A 22142-nucleotide genomic window follows, 5' to 3' on the forward strand; every position below is an offset into this window, starting at 1 on the left:
ACAAAATCATCATTCAAGACAATTAGGATGGAGCCTCGTGTGAGTTATCACCAGTTTTCCTAAATGTATGACTTTTCTTACAGACTTGAAGAGGTAGAGAGATGAGAGAGATCATTCCAATGAGATTTCTCTGAAGACGCCTGTGTGCCGTTGATGTCTTCTTTGTTGGAAGTGAGCCAGTCTGTGGCCCTCTTTTGACAGATCTTATTTTTACTTCTGTGGAGTAGCCATCTACCCTCCACAAGCGGCGAACCTCAAGGGGGAGGTAGCTTTAGTCGACCAAGACAGCTAGCAGACCGTGACCTGGGAGTGATGGGTTTACATGGTTACCCGTTTCGACCCCCAAGTTTTTTCTACTGGTATAGAAACACGATTTCCCCTTAAGAATATGTGATAATTAATTGATGTACTGTATAACCTTCACCATCATCAAGGGAAATTTAGTCCGATGCCCATCCCTAGATTCCCTAGAATCGTGTCTAAGATCTGTTCTGACATTTCAGACAAATAACACAACAATTAACAAAGAAACAAGATGCCACTCACTGTTGTCCACTCTGTTTTAAAGTAGTAAAGTAATCACAATCTCAAGTGGTAAATCTAGTCCTGTCAGTCTATCTTTGTACTGGGAGGCTTGATTGACAAGGTAATAGCAACTAAATGGTGCAAGTCTTCGTGGACAGAACTGTCAATTCTCAGTGCACTGAAAAGTTCCCTGTGAATTCTTTTCGGTCCTTTCGTTCCGTGACATTACAGCACATTAACCAGCCGACAGTTGAGTGAGCTGTGACCTTTCGGACGTCGTGGGTCAGAGGTCAGTCATAATCTGCCCATCACCATTCCTGTCATAACCCATCTGACATTTCACCAGCTCTGACTCCAAATGTCAAGCCTTAATCTGTAAAGGGGAGCTCTACCAGGCCGTGGCTCTCTTACAATTTTCCGTTTACTCGCACGCATTCTTGCTCGCGCGCCGCTCTGCAAGATGTGCTGCTCGTAACCAACCGGGATGCGTTAATGATACCGAATTTGAAACTGTCCACGGGGTTCAACAGAGTTGGCGTTGCTTTTCCAGCATGGCTGGAGAAAGATTGAGGAGGATTTCAGCATTCATGCAGGAGGTCAGCAATGGAGCACATCTCCGTTTGTGGGGTATAGACAGAAGTTAAATGAGTATTGTTGCTGGTGTCGTCTTCCATTCGTACCAAGTGGAGAGATGGAGGGAGATTATTAGCTGCTGGTGTCTCCATTCGTAAGAGGGAAATGGATTGTGAGGGAAAGGAGTGTCAACCCTAATTTAGGCGTTGATTCTTCAGTTTCTCTATTTGCGTTCCCGCACATGCTCAGGGTAGCCTGCCAAACTCATGTATGTTGTGTACTTGTAGTGTGTTTGTGTGGTTGTTGGTGCCAGCGATGCACGGCTCACTGATAACGCACGCTCATTAAACTTTCATACATACAGAGTGCTGCATTTTCAGTGCTTTTTAGGTGAGCGTCAAACGCAGCAGAACTAATTTTAGTTGTCTTTTTGAGTGACTAGGATTTTTATAAATTAATGGTGAAGTGAATGCATGTCCAAAATACTGATCTAAGACCAAGATCCAATACAAGAAATTTTGTAAAAATAACATCCAGTTTTGACAATGTCAGAGGGGTATTTCTTTGTTTATTAGGTTCTTGTATTTTTCAGTGCTGTATAATTGCACTGCACCACTCTGAGCGGTGTTTCGAATATTACAATCATCACTCCAAATAACAATTGATCCTCTTTTTAAAACCTGATTGATTTTGTTGCAAGTGTTATGGTACACACAGTACTATGCAAAGGTCTTAGGCGCAATTTGTTGTTTTAGTAATTATCCATCCATCCATTTTCTTCCGCTGATTCTTCCCACCCCACACATGACGCGAAGGTCACGCCATACATAACACAAGCATTTGCTCTTCAGTTTGTGTCGAGCAACAGCCCGAGCTTCAGGTTGGTTCTTGTTTGGCTATCTCTCGGTTTCACGTCACAATCGAGGAGTCCTTGTCTCGGCCCAACCCGGTCTTGACCACACACGAAAGGATATGTGATTTGTAAATATTACGGAACAGGTTTAACAGTTACGATTGTCGGCCCTGACCGTTTTCCATGCAGGTCGGGGAGAAATCATAACTCCTAAAACAGCCCACACCACAGGATAATCACTCAGGGTCATCTTTCAAAGACATCTGATAATCGGGCCTTTGGCGACTTTGATTACAAGAGAAGGAACATGCTCAAATTTGGTCTGATTGTCGGGATGTGTGGACCCCACTTTCGTTTGCAGGATACTTTCTAGTTCATGGAGGATGCAACCTTATCCAGATAATCAGAAACTGTTGTATACAATATCATAAACAATTGATGGATACCTGGTAGCATACATTATATTACATTTACTGTTTTAATTAGAAAATCCCACCTTTACTTCTTCAGATTGTTTCCATCCTCCCCTATAGATCCTGTTCCCTTTTTTTTACACATATCACCCTCATAAACATGTCATGGCTGAATTCCCATACCTGAAGAGATGTCAAATATCTCCCCACATCCATGTGGGAAGAGGAAACTTTGCCATTAGGCCCCCCTTCCATCTTCCCAGCCTTAGGCCAATACATCGTCTCCACTTGCTGCTGCAAGAAGTGCCGCCATCTTGGCTGAAGTTTCCATGAATGCACATAACAATCTGTAGCCATTTATTGCAGCACGTATACATGCCAAACACATCACGCCCCCTGCGATGACTGCCTTGCGTTAGACGCCGCCTCGTTTCTATTTTCCCCTTTGTATATGCTGAAGGTAGGGTGTGATTGCTCCATCGTTGTGACATATACAGGTCCTGTGTGTTTAATGGCGTGTGTGTGTGACTAAGATTGGAGTGTGGAGAAAAATGCATTTGCGTCAATCACGGAGACACATATAGATTATGATAACTTCCCCTCAATTAAGCTTCATAAAAAGAGAGGTAGGGAATTGAGGAAGAAAGATGACAAAAAGCGAGAGGGGGGGGGTAGCTGGAAGACCTCCAAGCTTCCAATAAAAAACACATTTAACTCTTAGGATTGTGTCACATTTTATATTTCATGTAGAATCCTTCAACTAATACGCTCTTGACATTTATTTTACTTAGCGAGAGCGGCGACATCAGCATCTTTGGCCTACATGTATTACTCTGATCCATAATATGACATTATTGCATCATCTGTCCACGCAACATTTCTCAAGCCCGACGGCGTTTTAACTGAGGTAACAGACGGTGCATGCGTGTGTGTCTTCATGCATGCACACGCAGTTCTGTGTATGTATGTGTATGTACAGGTTTCAATGGATAGCCAATTGATGTGCTTTTGCTTGTCCATATGTTTCAACCCGCAGCTACAGCCACCATCTGTCCCAATATGATGCTAATTTAGCACACTCACTAACTATCGTTGACTGTCTATGAATTCACCACCATCTACAGTCCCATGCTTTGGTCCTCAGATTCTACAACAACAACAACAAAAAACACTTTCCTGGCTTCTGTGATGGTTGGAAGTGAGAGGCCCTAGGTTGGCGTGTATGGAATGCAAGGAGAGGTATTCGGGTTCAGTAGCTCCACGGCTCTATTTAAGCGTAGCCCGGGAAGCATGTCAGGATATTCTCGGGATAATCACTCAAAGCCGGGGTGTACCCGCTGCTCGGAGCGGCAGAACAGGAGAAGGGTGGTCAACCTGCCGAGTAGTTAGCTGATGGAGGTCAAGAGAGTAAGGGGTGAGAAGAAAAATATATATATATCTGTGTTATAGGGTGCACACCTTGTTTGGAGTTCAGTGTGCCTATGTTTGCACTGCCTACAAGCCAATCAGTGAGAAAGTATCCTAACATAAAAATTAAATAAGGTGGGCAACAAACGAGATTTGATTGTCGGAAGCATCTAGTTGGACGAATACTGGCCATACCGACAAGTACATTTCAGGAACAGTATGAAACAACTGTTACTTGGCTTCGACATCAGGCTGATGAGACAGTGACATGAAGCAAATATAATTTGTGTATATCTATAATTATCATGACGGTCCAGGCTCATCTATTCTATCATAGGTTTAGTGGAACAGCCAAGTCACCTCTCTTAACTAGAAATAGTTACGGATTCCTCCAGTGTTTAAGTCAAATTTATTTTACCAAAGTAAATTCGCAGTTGAAACATGGATCAAAAGAATTTCACTACTATATTTACTATAGTCTCCCCTTGGTGTGTGTTTTTTTTTACGCACCTGGGGTTGCCCAATTTTCATCTATGCATATTCCTCTTCAACGAATTCTGAGGCTGGCTCTAAATCATAGAGCATGGCGTTTTCCTGAGACTTGTTAATGTCGTTGAAAAAAATAAAGTAGATCATGTTTTATTCTGTATGAAATAAATCCACTAAAAGTAATGTAATCAGAATGCTGTGCGTGTTTGTGGTTACACCCTGGCCTGGTCACCCGAGATCACAAAAGTACTTACACTAGTACTAAGAAAAGTACTCTTTCAACTCATTTCCTTATGTAAAAGTAAAAAATACAGACTCTCAAATGTACTTCAATGCAAAAGTAAAAATTAATTTTACAGTATACACTTATTTTGATAATTTGGCATGAAAAGGAAAAACAAGCCAGCTACTGTTTGGTCAGCCTTTATGCTATCAAAACATGTTCCCATAGCTTTACTAATGTTTTGAACTAACTAACAAAAAATGGGCGGCACGGTCGGCGACTGGTTAGAGCGTCAGCCTCACAGTTCTGAGGACCCGGGTTCAATCCCCGACCCCGCCTGTGTGGAGTTTGCATGTTCTCCCCTTGCCTGCGTGGGTTTTCTCCGGGCACTCCGGTTTCCTCCCACATCCCAAAAACATGCATTAATTGGAGACTCTAAATTACCCGTAGGCATGACTGTGAGTGCGAATGGTTGTTTGTTATCTGTGCCCTGCGATTGGCTGGCAACCAGTTCAGGGTGTACCCCGCCTCCTGCCCGATGACAGCTGGGATAGGCTCCAGCACGCCTGCGACCCTAGTGAGGAGAAGCGGCTCAGAAAATGGATGGATGGATGGATAACAAAAAATGCTAAATTAGTTAAGATTAGCAACTGAAAAATTCTCATTTATTTAATTTTTTTCAGAATAGATGGAGAATTTTTTGCACAGCAGAAGCTTGCTTTTTTTTTTTAGACTAAAATAAGAGACAAAAAAAATTTCGGCGCTGACAAAATCAAACAATTCTCTTTAAATAAGGATAGAGACTATGTTGCTTCTTTGAATCTCGTGCATCATCACATTACTCCATGTCGCTGCTGTCCCTGTTTTTTTTGGCCTTAATCCCAAAGCGATGACTCACTCAATCGATCAAGAGCTCAACTGTGGTTGACATTACGTCTCTCTCATACGTCTTTTTACGGCGTGTCGTCATTTGAGGTGGTTGAAAAAAAGTAATGAGCGTATTTCGACAATGTAGGGAGTAGAAAATACAGATATATATTTTTTTACATGTAAAGTAAAAGTAAAAAGTATTCGGAAAAAAAGAATACTCAAGTAAAATGCAGATGGTTGAAGAATCGACTTCTGTACGATCACTTCTGGCCACCTGCCAATCACAGGTAGCAGTAAATCACCTTTCAGAAATTGGATGATCATTTTCCGCCCGTCAGTGTCTTGCTTAGTAACAAAGACGCAAATTAACATCACACCCAAGGCGACAACACTATCACAGCTTTATGTTCCATGGATATTTCTCGCTACAATTCAACCATCTGTGTTAGGACTTTCTGACTTCAAGTTCCTTAAGGGACACGTGTTGGCAGGAACGCATCAAGCGCGAGCGGTAATTAACGCAGCCGGTGATGTTGTTAGCGCAGCTAAGCGACTCCCCTGGAGCCAGGCGGCGTCGCTATGCAGGCTAGGCCGCGTCGTGGGCTTTCCATATGCACACGTACGCTTGATGAGCATGTTTGAAGCTAAAGACGGATGCATTCCTGATTGGTTTGGCTCACCGGGGAGACGGTTTGAAAGAGGGACTGCATGTTTGGCATGCGGCCATTGGCGAGGCGGTACGCTTGGGTGTGATTGAGACCAGCGCAGATGAGGAAGAGTGTTGAGTGTGTCCTGTCTGATAAACAGGAACATGGTTCACCATCACAGGGAGCACCGGGGGAGTACTGCAGTCCAACTGCGAGCTAATACGTACGAATCCTCTCACTGTATTGCGCATCTCTGTCAAGGGTTAGAATTCTATGAAATTATGTTCATTTATTCCCAGAAATCTATTAAGTTCATTTGGGAGCATTTCTCTTGGCTCCACAGCTTCCACTTTGTGTATGAATGTTAATTGTCCAATCAGATTTTAGCTTCTCTGTTGCGATGTCAATCAAATCTGCCCGGGGCCTTCAGAATTAGTAGTGCTGTCTGATGTAACTTAAACTATGTTCGTGATGGTACTGTTTCTTTAACCAATCAGAGTTCAAATTCACGTCACAGGGCCAGTTTAACCCAGTTAAAAAGGGTTTGTCGTATGAAGGGCCCTGTATCCTGCTCATCTGACAGTGTGCTTCAAATATAAGCGTGGACAACTAAAGTTGAGAAATGAGAGCTTTTCACTTCTTTGTATTCCTTGGCTACCTTTTGTACGCACTATGTTGCTGTCCATCACCAACTTGCAAGGGCTTTCTTCTCCTCATCTTCTTCTTTCATGTCTGACAGAATGTGTGGACTTTGCGGGCAGCCTGAGGAGATTTAACTCGCTTTTTCTTTCTGTTGTTCCTCATTAGGTGAAAGCACTGCTGAAAATGTCTGGTCTATTGTGTCAGAGGGGGTTTCAAACAGGTTTAAACCCCTTAGCTGTTAGGTTTGACGTCCACTCATGCATGCTATTGCCTTTTGATATTGCTTTTTGTTGTTGTTGTTCCTTTGGTAATGAACGCGCACGTGAGAGGGGTGTCAGTGGTCCAACATGTGAACGTTCCCCATGTCTGGCGGTATCACACTGAAGCTTAGCCACGCGTACAAGCCTAGAAGGGCCTTTCTGAATCAGTGGACGGGACCGTGTAGACCTTTTCAACACACATTAAAACAGGGTCACCTCACTGAGGTCCAGGTTTGTGGTAAAGCGACACATCGAGGGGAAGCGGACGCTGCACGTGGGGCGGGGGGTCGAGCTTTTGCATGCGAGTGCACTCTTCACTAAACCTTGGGAAAATGCGCCCTTTCATCGCCACTATATTCCCGTGTGCATCTGTCCATATGTATTTGTGTTTGCCGGCTCAGGAGAAAACACATATACTGTACACAGTCACGATATGAGAACATGCAGGTCAATCTCAAGACAAAAGCACTGCGGTGGAGAGGATTTTTGAACACGCAGAAGCTAGATTTGATTGGATTGGTATGAGAATGAATGTTTGTCCAATCAAAGTGCTGTCCTTTTCACTCCCTGAAATGAAACCACGCATGAGAGAACATCTCCTACCTCAGCAGCAATCTGTATGTGAATGTCTCCACATATCAAACAAGTTGTGTGTCTGCGTGCGTGTGTGTGTGTGTGCGCATGTGTGTCTCAGTGCATCAGACTACTGAAGAATAGGATAACCCAATTATACAGACAGTCTGCCTCCTCACAGACGTAGTATGGTAGGTATACGGTTAGAAAGCGCGCGTGTGTGTGTGTGTGTGTGTGTGTGTGTGTGTGTGTGTGTGTGTGTGTGTGCGTGTCCGCTAGCAGAGAAGACAAAGCTGATCACAATGAGAGGAAAAGTGATTTCTGATGGGACGAGTGCAGAGCTGAAAAGGAGGCGACCGGATGAATACTGAATGAACACAAGCAGCCTGCTAATATTGTGAGGAAATGTCAAACATATCAAAATGTTGGAATTTATTCTAATGAGGAATGCTGAGTGCACACCTCAATTCATGTTCCTTTTCTGTGGGAGAAAGGGTTGAGTTAAAAAAACAAAACAAAAATAGGACTGTAGCCCTGCACCTGACACTTTGGAGGATGCTGTTGCATAGCAACTGCTGAGTACCTAAAAAGCAAATAAATAAATAAAAGCAAGGCTATTTGGCTTGTTAAATATTCCCTGCCGGCCAGATCCAAACCCGTAGATGTTAAAAAACAGACAGAAACACCAAATTGGCATCCAAACAAACAGCACATCTGTGTTGTTTATTGACATGTTTATCTGTTCAATATCGAACACGAAAGCAGCCCATAAATACGTCTTTCAAGGATGGCCAGTCATATTACATTCTACACAATCTCTGCTCTTCTTGTCCGCATCCAGTGGCGTATTTCACTGTGTGCGTGAAAGGCACATATTGCGTTCACATATTATCTAATAAGCCCGTGCACAATGGGGAATTAGCATTTGAAATGCCAGTGGTGTTTTTGCAAGCTTCGACATGGGCTGGGGATCAAAGTTGAGCCATTTTGTCATATTACAGATAAACACAAAGCAATTTCCCTTTGAATTTATTAGCATTTCAGACCGGAACCATCATTCTGTGGACACTCACTGCTGCATACAATATGTCACACTGTTGTGTACATCTATGCATGTACTGTGTGTGTGTCCTGCAGGATGGGCAATTTGAATAAAGCAATAAGCTGCAGCGATTGTGGGTTGCTTGTAAAGTCAAGGAAGATGGCCCCCAAAGGACAAACAAGATTCCCTTTTATTGAACATGCCCATAATCAACAAACACACACCCGCCGGCCACAACATTAGGTACACATGCATCTCACGGAGGGGTGGCTCACACGTAGCATTTCATGATTTTCGGCCCTTTTTAAATTGAATATAAATTAAAATGCTCCTTAAATAATTAATACAGATGAGAAGAAGAAGAAAAGTATGACTTAAAAAAAGATATTATACATTATATTTTTATTCAAAAGATTAAATATATTTAAATGTCGCGAATCACTGTATAATGAGGTCCAATACAATAACTGGATCAAAAATTATGCTTATACAGTAACTACTAGAATGGAACATAGCAGTAGTTGTTAGTTAGAGCTATTCTAATGGAAGATGTTACTAATGAATGGGTTGTGTAACTTTATATTAGGGGTGTATGGTTCCATGAACAGTAAAAAAAAAAAAAAAATAATAATAATAATTTTTTTTAAATCCTGTAGTTTGCCCTTTTTTTCCCCCAACATTTTCACCAACATTCAATGGATTTTTCATTTCATCATCCTTGCGTCATCTGAACGAAGAAGAAATCGGTACATTCATTGCGTAATCTTGCTCAATTACTACAAACAAACCAGTCGAATGAAAATGAGGACATCACAATGGCACTTGTAAGTAAATAAACTCCTCCATGTCGTTTGGCCAAGGCAGAGCGACAGGGTAAATGTCTTAAATGATGATTTCAGCTTTCTTCTCTACCGCTGTAGTTTGAAGTTGTGAAGTGTCAGTTGAAAAGTTGTCACGTGAGGTAAATTGCTTCGGTGTGAGTCAACACCGGCTTTAACTTACATGTCAATGGGTAAGTTGATTCTAAGTGGTGGAAATTCAGACATAGTTAACATGATCATTAAGGGATGTGCTAATTAAATGATTTTGGTTGCTCGGATTAATGATGAAAGGGTCGTCTACTAGCAGGCTAGTCATTATGCTTTGCTTAGTGACTCAAAGACCACCCAACCAAACATTTTAGACATACCTGTGAGAAAATGCCTTTCGTCAACCCCAACAATGGAAATTTCCACTCAATTTCTTCTCAGCTCCCACAGGTTCTGGATTATTTTAGTTTTTTTATTTTAAGTAAATCAACGACAAACCTAAATCTTCTGTCGCACATCTGGCAACACGAGCCCAAACGCAGCATTTTTTTTCATGGTTTTCAGTTCCAAGTGTGGGGTAGTCACTCGCTTTCTGCCACCCGGAAGCACCTTGGCGCCTACTGTTTACAAACATTATGAAAACATCTATAACTCGCTCTTCATTATAAACCTAAACTTTTGAGTTAACAGTGTGCCTAATATTTTGGATGCTCAGTGTCCATAACCTGCCATTGAATAATAGTTCAAAAAGTGCCTTCCCTGTTATTTTCCCATAATCTCGTTTGCATTTGATATAAGCCTTCAAAATCGAAGCTCTGAGCTTCTAGCGGCTTTTGCCAACTTTGCAGCCTCTCTTCGATGCGCGGTCCCGCTTATTAATCTTTATTTTGCACATGAATAAGATGCCGTCGCTGCGGGACATATTGTAAGTGACTGCTGTTGATCTCGCCACCATTCTTTCTCACCGAGCTGTGAATAATAAATCGGAAAGCTGACCAGAGATAACGTATAGCTCGTAGCAAGCAGTGTCTGGTAGAATGCTAACAAGCTGTGATTTCTTTTTATTTATTTATTTATTTGTTTGTTTTTTAAACCTCAGGTTCTTGCTGTTATTTTTGCAAAGCCGCAGAATGATCCCTTTTCTTTTGGCTCTCATACATTTATTAATAGTTTCTTTCAAAACATCTCCTCTGGATGAGATGGATAACTCAGTCCTTTTATCGCTCTCTCTCACTCTCACACATGCACACACACACACGCACGCACACACACACACACACACGCATATATATATATATATATATATATAATATATACACACACACACACACATATATAGACACACTGACGGTGATGTGCTGTGAAATTGGATGGGAGGGCTGCAGTGTAGTTTTGTTGCCTTTCAACACACAAATGTGGGTCACAGAATAGATTATATCCCCACTCACCCTGCATGCACACACACACACGCACTGTGTCACTTTGATACGGTTACCATATCTATGAGAAATCCCACGCCAAAAGATTACACGCGTGAAAAGTTACACTCTATTTAAAAATGGAGAAATGATTATTTTGACTTTTAACTAAATACTTCGGCTTCCTCCTACATTTCAGAAGCGTTCATTTCTTCATGTCGCCATACTGTATTACTACACTGTGGCTATTCTATGTGTGTATTATCATGGCTAGTTTGAATTTCCAGTATTTCCAATGTTGGGTAAAAACAACATTGTTGTTCTCCAAACACGAACAACAATTCTGACTGAGACTTTTATTATTATGAACGTCTAAAATGGCATCGAAAATAATTTATTTCTGACATTTTTAAGGTAAAATAACAACACAGCGTTGCCTTAAAAGAACATACTTTCACATATAACTCGGTAATGATGTCATTTCAGGGGCATTGTTTTATTTTATGTTTACAGAACATTAAATTCCGATGAATTGAAATGAGTATTGCATTGTAGTGTGGCAGGTCTGGGCTGTAGGGGCCATATCGAAAGCATCCTATAGAAAAATAAAGCCAGACATTGGCAGAGGCACTCCACTGTGAAGACGTGTGTCTCTCTGAGTGTGTATTTGTTTGCGTGTTTGAAGTCAATGATGGCTTTTAGGGATTTAGAGGAGACTGGAGCCTTCTCTCTTCACACTCCCACATGAAGATGAGTCCTGTGTGTTTGTGTGTCTCTGTGTGTGTGTGTGTGAAGGTGACAAAAGACGGTGCAAGTTTAATTTGCTGTTAATCTTGGCAAACCAGTGAGTGGTGTTTGCAGAAGTATTAAGCTTTCAGACAGCTGACAAATCTTCATGAATTTGTCTTCAGTTTGAGACAGGCAGTAAAGCGCCTTATTTTTTATTGATTTGTTTGTTTGTTGTTGATGTTATATGTATATTCAGTGAGCCCTACTATGTTGTTCACACCCCTGCTATGTCACAGATTTTAAGCAATTGTTTTTTGATTTGATTTTTATTTTACAGGATACAGGGCGCCAGAATTCACAACCGTGCCTGCCCAAACACCACAAATAAATACGTTCAAAACACCTGCTGTAACTCTAAACTATGGTACGGCAAAAGCTTAGGGCACTTAAAACCAAAGTATGGTACTTTATAGGAATGTTCATTGTTCATAATTAAAATAAATGTCAATAGCAGCCAGTGGAGTAATGCCTAATTTTAATCAAGGGGCTGAAGAGTCGAGTCCAAATGCTGTGTAATAGTTATATTATTTATGTATGCTTTGTTACTTCTGCGTTGTTACTGCCCAGGGTTTAAGTTTATGGAGTTACTAATGCGATTGGGCATCTGTGCATGTGGGTTGTTTCCTGTGCTCCGTCAATGTAAACACTACACGTCACTTGAAATGTACATGGAACTAGACAGTCCCAAAAAATTGGACCTATGCTTTCAATCGGAATCGGGCACTTGAACGTGCAGTTTAAATCAAGCAGAATTTATTTTTATTTTTTTTCCATACAGCCCTCATATTGGAGATTACAGATGTACCTAAAGGTTCCTTATTATTCCTTCCTTGCACAAGACTGACAAGCATTTAAGAGCTTGCATAAAAACAGCTGCTTTAAATAGATGACAAAGCTTCTTTCTTCGCTTTGACAACATATTCCCTGTCTCCGTACGGTATTCATAGCCAGCAGTGGTTGTTGGAAGATCATTTGATGTCAAACCCACTGAAATAATCTCTTTATTGAAAATGAGCCTCAATTTGTATTACTCGCAATACCGGTTGAATTGCAGCAACATTTGTACGACGGCGTGCGACACAGAGGCCAGTAGTGGCTGCCAATCCTCTTAGTGTTTGTTTAAAGTCGGGGCAGCTCGGTTCGCACAATTCATATGTCGGTAAGGATGTTCGACAGCTCCCGTGTACAATATGGCTTTCTGGAGGAGATGCGTCGTGTTGTTCTAGTGCCTCTGTTATTTCCATGTTGGCATGTATACGTGTTGGCTAAGAAGAGGCAGCTTTGTTTACGAGGTGTTGACAGACTGGCGGTCCTTCCCCTCTCGCCCCCCTGCATACATCACCTTGGCGAGCATCAAGGGGATTAGCATCTTCTTTCTCAGGTAAAACAAGCAACATCAATGGGGTCCCGTGGAAGATTTGCGGCGCTCTCGCGCTTAAAGCGAGACAGCTCAGGCGTTTGCGTGAGGCCCCTTTGCGAGTTAAACGCTTCAACATCAATCGATTGGCTGGGGAACACGAGGAGCCTTTTAAAAGATTCACCTTCACCTCCCACGGCGGGGCGGGATGAATCCTCATCTTTACAGGCTTTATTCTGGGGAGGAACGATGGAGGAAAGGTGAACAAGAGGAAGGATGAGCGAGGGAAAGGGAAGACGCTGTCCTCCCGCCGGAGCTTGTGGGAGGGGGATAACGAAATCTCCTTCTTTCTTTCCCTCCTACTATCCTTCTTTCTTTATAGCATCTCCACTCACTTTGACGATTCAAAAGTAAAGGTCAGTAAACAGCATCCCTATTCGTTAGGGTCCAACCGACCATTAGAAGTGCCGATGCTGAAAAGGCCTTATCAGTGTTTTGGCTTATTCCTGCTGATATCAGCTGCACCCCCCGCAACACCCCCCCTTTCCACACACACACCTCCACCCCACCTCACTACTGCTCATCCAGCACACAAACACACCTACGGGCACAAACATTGTTATCTCTGCTATCTGGTGTTTAGCCAACTTGCAGCTAATCCGCTGTGAACCCAGTCTCTGGCTTGTGCTCAGCAGTTTGTAAACAGACACACACACACAGAGGGAGTAACAAAGTTTGGCCCCGGAGCTGGAAACATCACGCTCCAGTAATGCGATGGTGAGGCAACAGCATGCTACAGTTGTGTGTCGTTAACATAAATGTGCATCTTGGTGCGAAGAGGAGTGGGGCATGTTGAAAATGGAAGAGCTTTCCATATGTGACCAGGTCAACTCCCTCCCTGGTCCCGGGCCGTAGACACAAGACTGGGACGAACAGAACCTGCAGTGAACATGCGAGCGGCTTCGACTGGGAGCCGGTTAGATCTAAACAAAACAGGCGCATCTGATACAAGAAATAAGAAGTCTAGATACACCGGCGTGCTGTAGCAGCCCGGCAATCCAACGTGCCTATGTGCTGGCCATGTTGGGAAGGTTGCCAAAGTGTGCGCTATCAATATATAACATTTGGAGAACAAAAAAATATACTGTAAATAGAAATGAGATTCACCAGCATAATTCTCCAAATAAGAAGCAAATCCTGCGTGCTAAAAGCCGTTTTCTTTGTAACTCAGAGTTTGTTTACTTTAAAAGTGACACATAAAAAAAAGAAAATTTAATATTAGCTATTTAAACACCAAAATGTTCAAAAGAAAAAAATATTCTAATAAAAATCCGCTATCTTAATGCTAACATATAATGTGAGATGCCATAGATGGGCTAGCTGAAATGAGTACAAATGTTACGGTAATTATAAACCTTCTAACAACTGCTACTTTAACACACATGGAACAGCAACACATACAAACAGAGCATACCAAAATACAAGTATATGTGCATGGTATACTCTATACTGTAATATCCTTTGTCATATAGTTTGTGTAGGTATAGTAGGCTACATCATATCTGAGTTGTCTATTCTAATATCTTGACGTTACAGGCAACCTCTAATGGGACAAAATATTAGCTAACAGACGTCACTATGATTTGTCTATCTATACCTAATCATTTGGAGGCAGTATCATTATGAGAAGCAAATTCATCTGTTTACGGCGACTTTTTGACCAAATCTATTTGTGATCTGAATCAGCGGATTTCCTTCTCGCCCGACATGACTCCACAGCAGGTGACATAACACATAAGCAGCTTTTTTTTTTATTTTTAGATTTTTTGGGTCACAAGCCAAGGCTGCATTGGTTACCTGAGGTGATTGGTCAATTTCAATTAAAGGTATTGCAGAATTTCGTTTATTCTAGGTGGTTTTGCATGACTCAAAAAGCAATTTTTGTTGTTGTTCAAGAATGGGGTTCTTTCCTGCAGGCGGTTTTGCACTTTCAAGTGCTTGCATTTTCAAAGAATGCATGACTCATTAGTGTGCAGGGCAGAGCTGACCTGTTGATACGTTCGCCAGGCGTACACTGTGCAGTTTTCACGCTCTCTGTCTCGACGTTTTCTCAGGAGGCCTGCATAGATAAGGCTCCCTGGGCTGGAAAAGCAACACACAGCCTGGGGAGGCGAAGGCATAAAAAAAGAAGAAAAAGAAAATGTGAGGCAATGAACACACAGACATACTGTACTGTATGTGCGGGTGATGAACACAAACAGCCCTTATTTCTGTCTTCCCTCTGATCCTCCCTCTTACCGTCTCTTCTCGAAATCCCCCTCAAGGCTTCAGCAACATTATGAAATCATTATGTATTTTTTTTTTCCTTTTACATCTGGTCAGTCCAGGCCAGCTTCAAGTGGTCCAATACTAATATATATCATATGCACTTATTTTAATGTGACAATTGCCGTTAAGCTGTTCAGTTTAGGCTGCTGGCCGACACTGTTTTTACTGCACATAACATACAGCTCTACACCACTGACTCAGTGTTGTATAACAAACAAATCTGCACGCTCTCTCGCCACTGCCTGCTGAGAGACTCACATAACCAACTGCAGACAGTGGAAAGAATGGAACCTAAAATGCAAATGTATACATTATATATATATCGGGGTCACCCATCGCAGACCTTTGCAGTGTCACATTATTGCAAAGCCAATAATTTCATCTTAAAGATGCATTATTTGACCTCTCTTTAAATGTTGACGTGTATGTTTTTGTTTTATGGTAAACAATGTCAAAGACTAGAAAGATCGTGCCTAAATATTTGTCATAGAAGGGCCATATTGTCATTATAAGGGACATTTTAATAAGCACACACACACACACACATACGGGGCATCCACCTCTCTAAGAAGCCCCCCCCCCCCCTCGCCCCCCCGGGCCGACCCCTCCCACCCTCACAACACAAATCCTCCACCCTTGTCATTGCAGCGGCGCCGCTACATTGCAGCCTCAAGATGTGCCTGACACGCAGACGCTAATCAATGCAATGCACCCTGGGCATTGCTATGGAATGACCTGTGCGTGGCGGCGCTGTCACATCCACACACACACACCTCCTTAGACAACAGAATGATTACGCATCATAACACTGCTGAAATGCCCCATGGGTTGACACTGGCTGTCCACTCGAATCATGTTCTCCTTCCCTATACGGCCCAGTCTTGTGTGTTTGTCTGCTCCCAATTGTTTACATGCTCTGGGTTCATCTAGATATTGCTGTTATCCTGTAACCCTCACAGCGACGTCATTTGTCACTACTTGTAAAATGTTCACTGAAGACAAAAAGCTGAAGGCAAAGGGATGGAAGAGAAAAGTGTGTCATGTAGTTTCAGGTTGCGTTCCCCTCCCCCCCTTTTTTCTAGGTAGAAAGAAGTTGCAGTAGGCAGAATTAAGATTAAAACAACTTTATTTTATTGTCATGAACACATTTGTCACTTCTGCATTTAACCCATCACAGTAGTAGTCATATCAACCATACAATATTGCACAAGGTTACTGTGTTCACATTTAAGAAAACAAACCGTGGTGTTTTTACACTTTTTTTATGTTCTATATAAGTATGTATTGTATGTTTTTATGACGTACAATAATCTAGAGTGCTATTTTTGTTATAGAAAAATACATTACAAATATTTTTGTTGCTTTTTTTTTTTTTTTTTTATTAATGGCATTTATATTCATTTCAACGGGGAAAGACGATTGCTTTACGAGCCTGGTCACGGAACGAATTAATGCCGCATCTCAAGGCGCCACTGTACTCTTCAGTTTTCACAGAAGACCAGTTTCAACATTTACTTAGAAACAATTATTCCAATCGGAGACTGCTTTTCAAATCTTTGCTTTTTTTGGGCTCCAAAAACACATGTCTCTCAACAAACTGACAACACTGCAAACTGGAAATCTGCCTTCAGTTAAAAACTGTGCATCAACAGCTCCATAGTAGCATACTGGAGTACAGTTTGCTCACTACTCAAGTGTACAGTACATCACAGATGAATGTCTTTGAACCCGGGGCCCTTCAGTTTCATGCCCACATTCTAAACTACTCAACCAAATCTGCCCTATGTGGAAAACTCCACTGGCAGACTCTTGGCCCTAAACCTGATGATATAGTGCGGTTCAGAATGCAAATAAAGCCTCAGCAAACACCCTCAAATATCCTAACAAACACTTATTCTGAAAGTCTTGCATAGGGGATCAAGCTGGTCCTGATCCAACAGTTTCCCTCCTGGCCTCAGTGGTGCTGCAACGCTTCATCAAAGATGTGTGCAGCAAACCACACTGTTGTTTGGGATGGCAGGAGCTCGGCACGAAAAAGTCTAGGGGTTTAAGGCAACTACTAGTTTGGGCGTCATAGGAGAAGGACTTCAAGACAAAAGAGGTGAAACCTACCCTGTTGTTATGTTGGAGCCATTTTTTTGTTGGGGAACTGTGCGTGCATGCACGTAGGATGTACGCTCATGTTAGATATTTGCCAGATGGAAGTCAACAGACACACTCAAAATCCGCTCTGTGCTATTTCGGGAGATGGGGAGGGAAATGTTCTGACTTGGCAACTCTACATATGTATATTGCATGCAGTGTACATATAGGGAAGTACAGGGTCTGGCACATGTTCAGTGCGGTGACCCACTTTTCATTGCATCTGGATCTGATCACTCCCTCCCAAAGCCAACGTATACATTGTCGTCTCTATCTGTCTCTATCTGCACCGGCTTTGAAATTTGCCTGCACCAGTCCAGAGTTTCAACCGTAATCAAGCAGCAGGAAACGCGCCACCGTCGTCTGTATGTACACTTTAGTATACAGATGACAGCGATGAATGCCGCTGCTTTTTGAAAGCGGCTTCGGCTTCCTCTGGATGGTTTACGTTGAGCGTGCCATCAAACGAGAGCTCAGTTTATCCAGTCACAAAAGAAACTGCACCATTGTTTGGTTTTTGAGTGCATTTCATTTAATTACTCCAAGTTGGACCTCTTTGTGTAAATGCTGAGACAAGCACTCACACGGATATTCTGCAATAAAATAATCCGGGCAGGATTGAGCATTGCCAGCTCTCCTTAAACATCTCCTGTACCTTTCCAAATATTGAATTACTCAAGATGAGCAAAGACAACATCGTGGATGGAAAAGCTGTGATGTGTTCTTGCTCCGATTTCATCACCTCTGCTACTCAACAGCCTCGAGGGGGCGTGTTAATTGCATTGTATCCGGGGATTGCAAGGATACGCTGAGAAGTATTAATCTCCATTTTAGTCCTCAATCGATTCTTTCTTTATCATTTCATCTAAGCAACAGCGTTTCTAAATGGAATTGCATATGTAGCCAGAGGAGGGTAGAGAAGCTCCAAACTACACTCAAGTAAGTTACTTTTGAGTAATACGAGTCAAGTAAAAGTTAAAAAATAGGCGTCGAAAAATTTACGATAGTAAAAACTACTCTGGGTCTGAGTAACTTCTGATTTAAATTGTTTTTTTTTAAATCATTGCATGAATGTAAAATAAATAAACTCAAACAAAATCTAACGTAGCAGCACGGTGGGTGACTGGTTAGCACATCTGCCTCACAGTTCTGAAGACCGGGGTTCCAATCCCGGCCCTGCCTGTGTGGAGTTTGCATGTTCTCCCCGTGCCGGCGTGGGTTTTCTCCGGGCACTCCGGTTTCCTCCCACATCCCAAAAACATGCATGGTAGGTTAATTGACAACTCTAAATTGCCCGTAGGTGTGAATGTGAGTGTGAATGGTTGTTTGTTTCTATGTGCCCTGCGATTGGCTGGCAACCAGTTCAGGGTGTACCCCTTCTCTCGCCCGGGGATAGCGGGGATAGGCTCCAGAACGCCCGCAACCCTGGTGAGGATAAGCGCAACGGAAGATGAATCGAACGTTCAATTTAACTCAAATATGTTTTTTTTTTACATGAAAGAACAAATTTAGGCAAATTCAGCCACAAGAAATGGTCTTGAATTAACGTTTTTTTTGTTGTTGTTTTTTTTTTTACACTCATTAAACAGCACAATTGGCTCAGCAGGGTGAGATTTTTTACTTATTTGATTATATTGAACTTCATCAAGTGGAGTGGAGATTCACCCACATTTAGCAGCAATGCTGACATAAAAAAAAAGAAAAAAATGAGAACTGCAATCTGCATTCCCTTGTTGTGTTTGACCTGCTGGTTTTATACCACAGAGCATTTAATTTTGCAAAGGCAGACTGAGCAGCGTCTTGTATTTTTCTGAACTTCCAAATGGAGTTTTTGTAGCCTGAAATGTTGACATTTTTAGCTGTTTTCTTTTTTGTAATCTATCCATCCATTTTCTATACTGCTTATCCTCACTCGGGTCGCGGGTGAGCTGTAAGGTTCATATAGATTTCTGCCATGTTTTACATAAACTTTGATAACTTTGCTCCTGTGCGGGGCCCCGCAGACTTTGTGTGCAGTTATGTAACTACCTGGCTCTGTTTGATTTGGTGGTATAAAATCAAACATCACTAGTGGTTACATTGGATTGGTGAAGCCGGAATGTAGCTCGATGTAACGGACCAAATGTAGAATTTCATCTTGACGAAAATAGTCAAGTAACAGTAAAAAGTATGTTGCATTAAAACTACTCTGACAAGTATGATTCATCCAAAATATTACTTAGGTAGATTTAATGGATTAAATGTACTACCCACCACTCCATTGTAGGTTTAGTAAAAGTTGAATATATACACTTTAGGATCTTGTAATAGTAAAGTAAGAGTGTGACACAGCTAGATTATAGGGCAGCAGCTCATGAATTAGGCCATTGTATGATTACGTGGTTGTTGTGATGTCCAACGTTTGTAGTTACAATAACAATTTTAAAGGGTACCAAGACAGAAGATCACAGTTTGAGCTCATTACTGAAATATGTCTGCACTTCTAGCTACTAGTGTGGGTGAATTGTAGTTTGTTTCCCTGAAACGGAAATAGCTTAGCTTACAAAAACAAAAATGGAGCAGGGAGATACAGCTCCCCACAAAGTTAGCTTTATCCATTTATTTCAGGTATTATGGCCAATGACAGAAATGTGATTTTTTTTTTTTTTTTTTTAGGACAGATGGCAGGAACAAATAAGCTTTTACTCTATTAGAAGATTTCATTTATGTGACAGAAGCAATTTGATGGTCTTGCGGTATGACTGACTGGTAAAGGTATAGAGGATTTTGTTTTATCGCCAGTGATCTGTTCAATCTCAGCAAAACACTTGGTCTAATATGTCTGCAGCCTCGACACGGGGGTCCGTCCTCTGCAGATGAAACGAGAGGTCTGGCAGCGCACAATAAATCAGGAGGGCTTTAGAGAAGAAAACTAAATTAACCCTTTAAGGCCCAGGCCATTTTTTCCAATCTCTCTGTGAGTCGCTAACCCCACCGGGATGCACTGACCCAGGTAGATTTGACCGAACCTTCTAATAATGCTTTGCTTTTTTCCCCCCTTACTCCCCCGGGTTTACTGATGTTCACCTTGGGAAAAAGAAGAGATTGTTAGTGCGACTGAGCTATGTCGCATTAGAGACTAACTTCCACTGCCACACAGCGTCCCAGGAGAGGCGCGCACCCGTTAGTCTGATCTACCTGCCTCGCTATTGGAATTGATCCTCGTTTAGTGTTGTCGGGGAGTGATGATCACACGTAGCGATGTAGACACTGCAGGAATGAACGCAGTTATTCGTTATTCTAAGCACACACGTCCTCGTGATGGGTGAAACATAAACCGCTCCCTTTCTGCCGCACTGCAGAGCCTCTCGCGCCACAACGTTCACGCACAATCAGCCGAGACGCGGCCAGCCGAAGAGCGAGGGCGGCGGACGCCAGTGCCTAACCTCGCTCCTCTTCCTCCTCCATTTTTATAATGCAGACAGACAAGTAGGCACGCCAGAGACGACTAATCCTCTTCCAGTCAGAGACGATTCGGGCGCTATGATGACGATCATACGAAACTGACGAGAGGGAGGATGAGGGAGCGAGGCAGAAAAGGGAGGGATGGGAGGCAAGTAAGGTGAGGATTGAGATGAATTAATTCATAGCCAAAAATAGAAGCTTAAGACAGCGTATGTCGTTTGCATTTTTGGGGGGAATGCTAGCTCCTGTCTTGCAGTTAATTTGATCATTCTTGCAATTCTGTGCATCCTCTTCGTCATTCTCTCGCTGTCTCTCTCTCTCCCCCTCTCTCGTCGCCATCACTCACCCTCTCCCACTCTCCGCTCGTCTGGCGGAAGGCTGATGTAGGTCAGTGCGTCTGGAGCTTATTTGGAGCTGCAGAGGGGTCTCCGCGCTCCACGGCTGAGCCTCATCGACCCCCGCTAGCGGCTGGGGGAGCTGAGGATACCGCTCGCTCCCTGGGCTACGTGAGGACAGAAGCGCCATCTCCCTGACCTGACTTGCCCGGAGGATGCTACGCTTATAAAAGGGGAGGAGGAAGGGAAAATGGGGGTGCGAGGTTATATCGAGGTTGCCTGTACATTCCGAAGTTTAGACAGCATATGTCGTTTGCATCTGGCACTAACATTTCAAATCAGGAGGGTGAAGACAAAAGGTAAAAAGGCAGAGAGTGAGATTGCGGGGATTTAAGCGACACAGTCCTAGCAGATATGCAGCAACGGAATATTTTTTTTGGGGGGGGTGTCATGCAGTCATCCCCCCTCCTTCCCTCCTGTACATTCTGAGCGCATCCTTTTCCCCTCAGTGCCTAACTTCTTCCTGATTCTTTCTGTCTCTTTCCCAGACTCCGATTCTTCTGCCGAAATCAAAGCGACCCAGCAAATTCTGCGTTCCGATCCGTCCCGAACAACAGAAACCAAAATAACACTTCTCCCCGGTTTTGCAGTATATCCATCCTTGTGCTACTCCGTGCATCTTTTTTTTCCCATACAGATCCAACTCCGAGCAATCCCTTGTCCCTGAGAGATTCAAAGTAGCCGTCCTGCATCGGTCCGTTGTATGTCGACTGTCCCTTTTGATGAAAATGTGTGCGGCGGTGTCGAAATTTGCAAAAGAACAAAATGTGCCGTTGACGACTTCTCCATCCACCGAAATTGCTCTCCTTCCTTTTTCCCCCTCCTTCGTCTGCGCTCCCACTCCGTGCTCTTTCCCAGTCCTCTGGCTTTTTACACAATGCAAAAAAGATTGTTGTATCAGAGTGTCTGAAAGTGCTGTGAGACTGCTGGAGTGGAAGGTTGT

General features: G+C 42.7%; 1 protein-coding gene and 1 long non-coding RNA gene across 3 annotated transcripts in view; one reads left to right on the forward strand and one right to left on the reverse strand.

Moving 5' to 3' along the window:
* The window catches only part of sox4a (SRY-box transcription factor 4a), a 105941-nt gene that overhangs the window by 74373 nt on the left and 9426 nt on the right, over positions 1-22142 (forward strand). Inside the window, exons 1-2 of one of the 2 annotated variants that reach the window (XM_061760161.1) lie at positions 20870-20961; positions 21182-21498. The exons of the other annotated variant lie outside the window; for it this stretch is intronic. The gene's annotated coding sequence lies outside the window, so the exon portion shown is untranslated. Of the gene's footprint in view, positions 1-20869; positions 20962-21181; positions 21499-22142 lie in introns of those variants that run through there. 2 annotated transcript variants of the gene reach the window in all.
* LOC133471034 (uncharacterized) overlaps positions 1-22142 on the reverse strand; it is a 63857-nt gene that overhangs the window by 9947 nt on the left and 31768 nt on the right. Inside the window, exon 2 of the long non-coding RNA XR_009786110.1 lies at positions 14939-15052. This is a non-coding gene — a long non-coding RNA (uncharacterized LOC133471034). The remainder of the gene's footprint in view (positions 1-14938; positions 15053-22142) is intronic.

This window comes from Phyllopteryx taeniolatus, chromosome 21 (genome assembly GCF_024500385.1).
Source record: "Phyllopteryx taeniolatus isolate TA_2022b chromosome 21, UOR_Ptae_1.2, whole genome shotgun sequence".
Classification (NCBI taxonomy): Eukaryota; Metazoa; Chordata; class Actinopteri; order Syngnathiformes; family Syngnathidae; genus Phyllopteryx; species Phyllopteryx taeniolatus.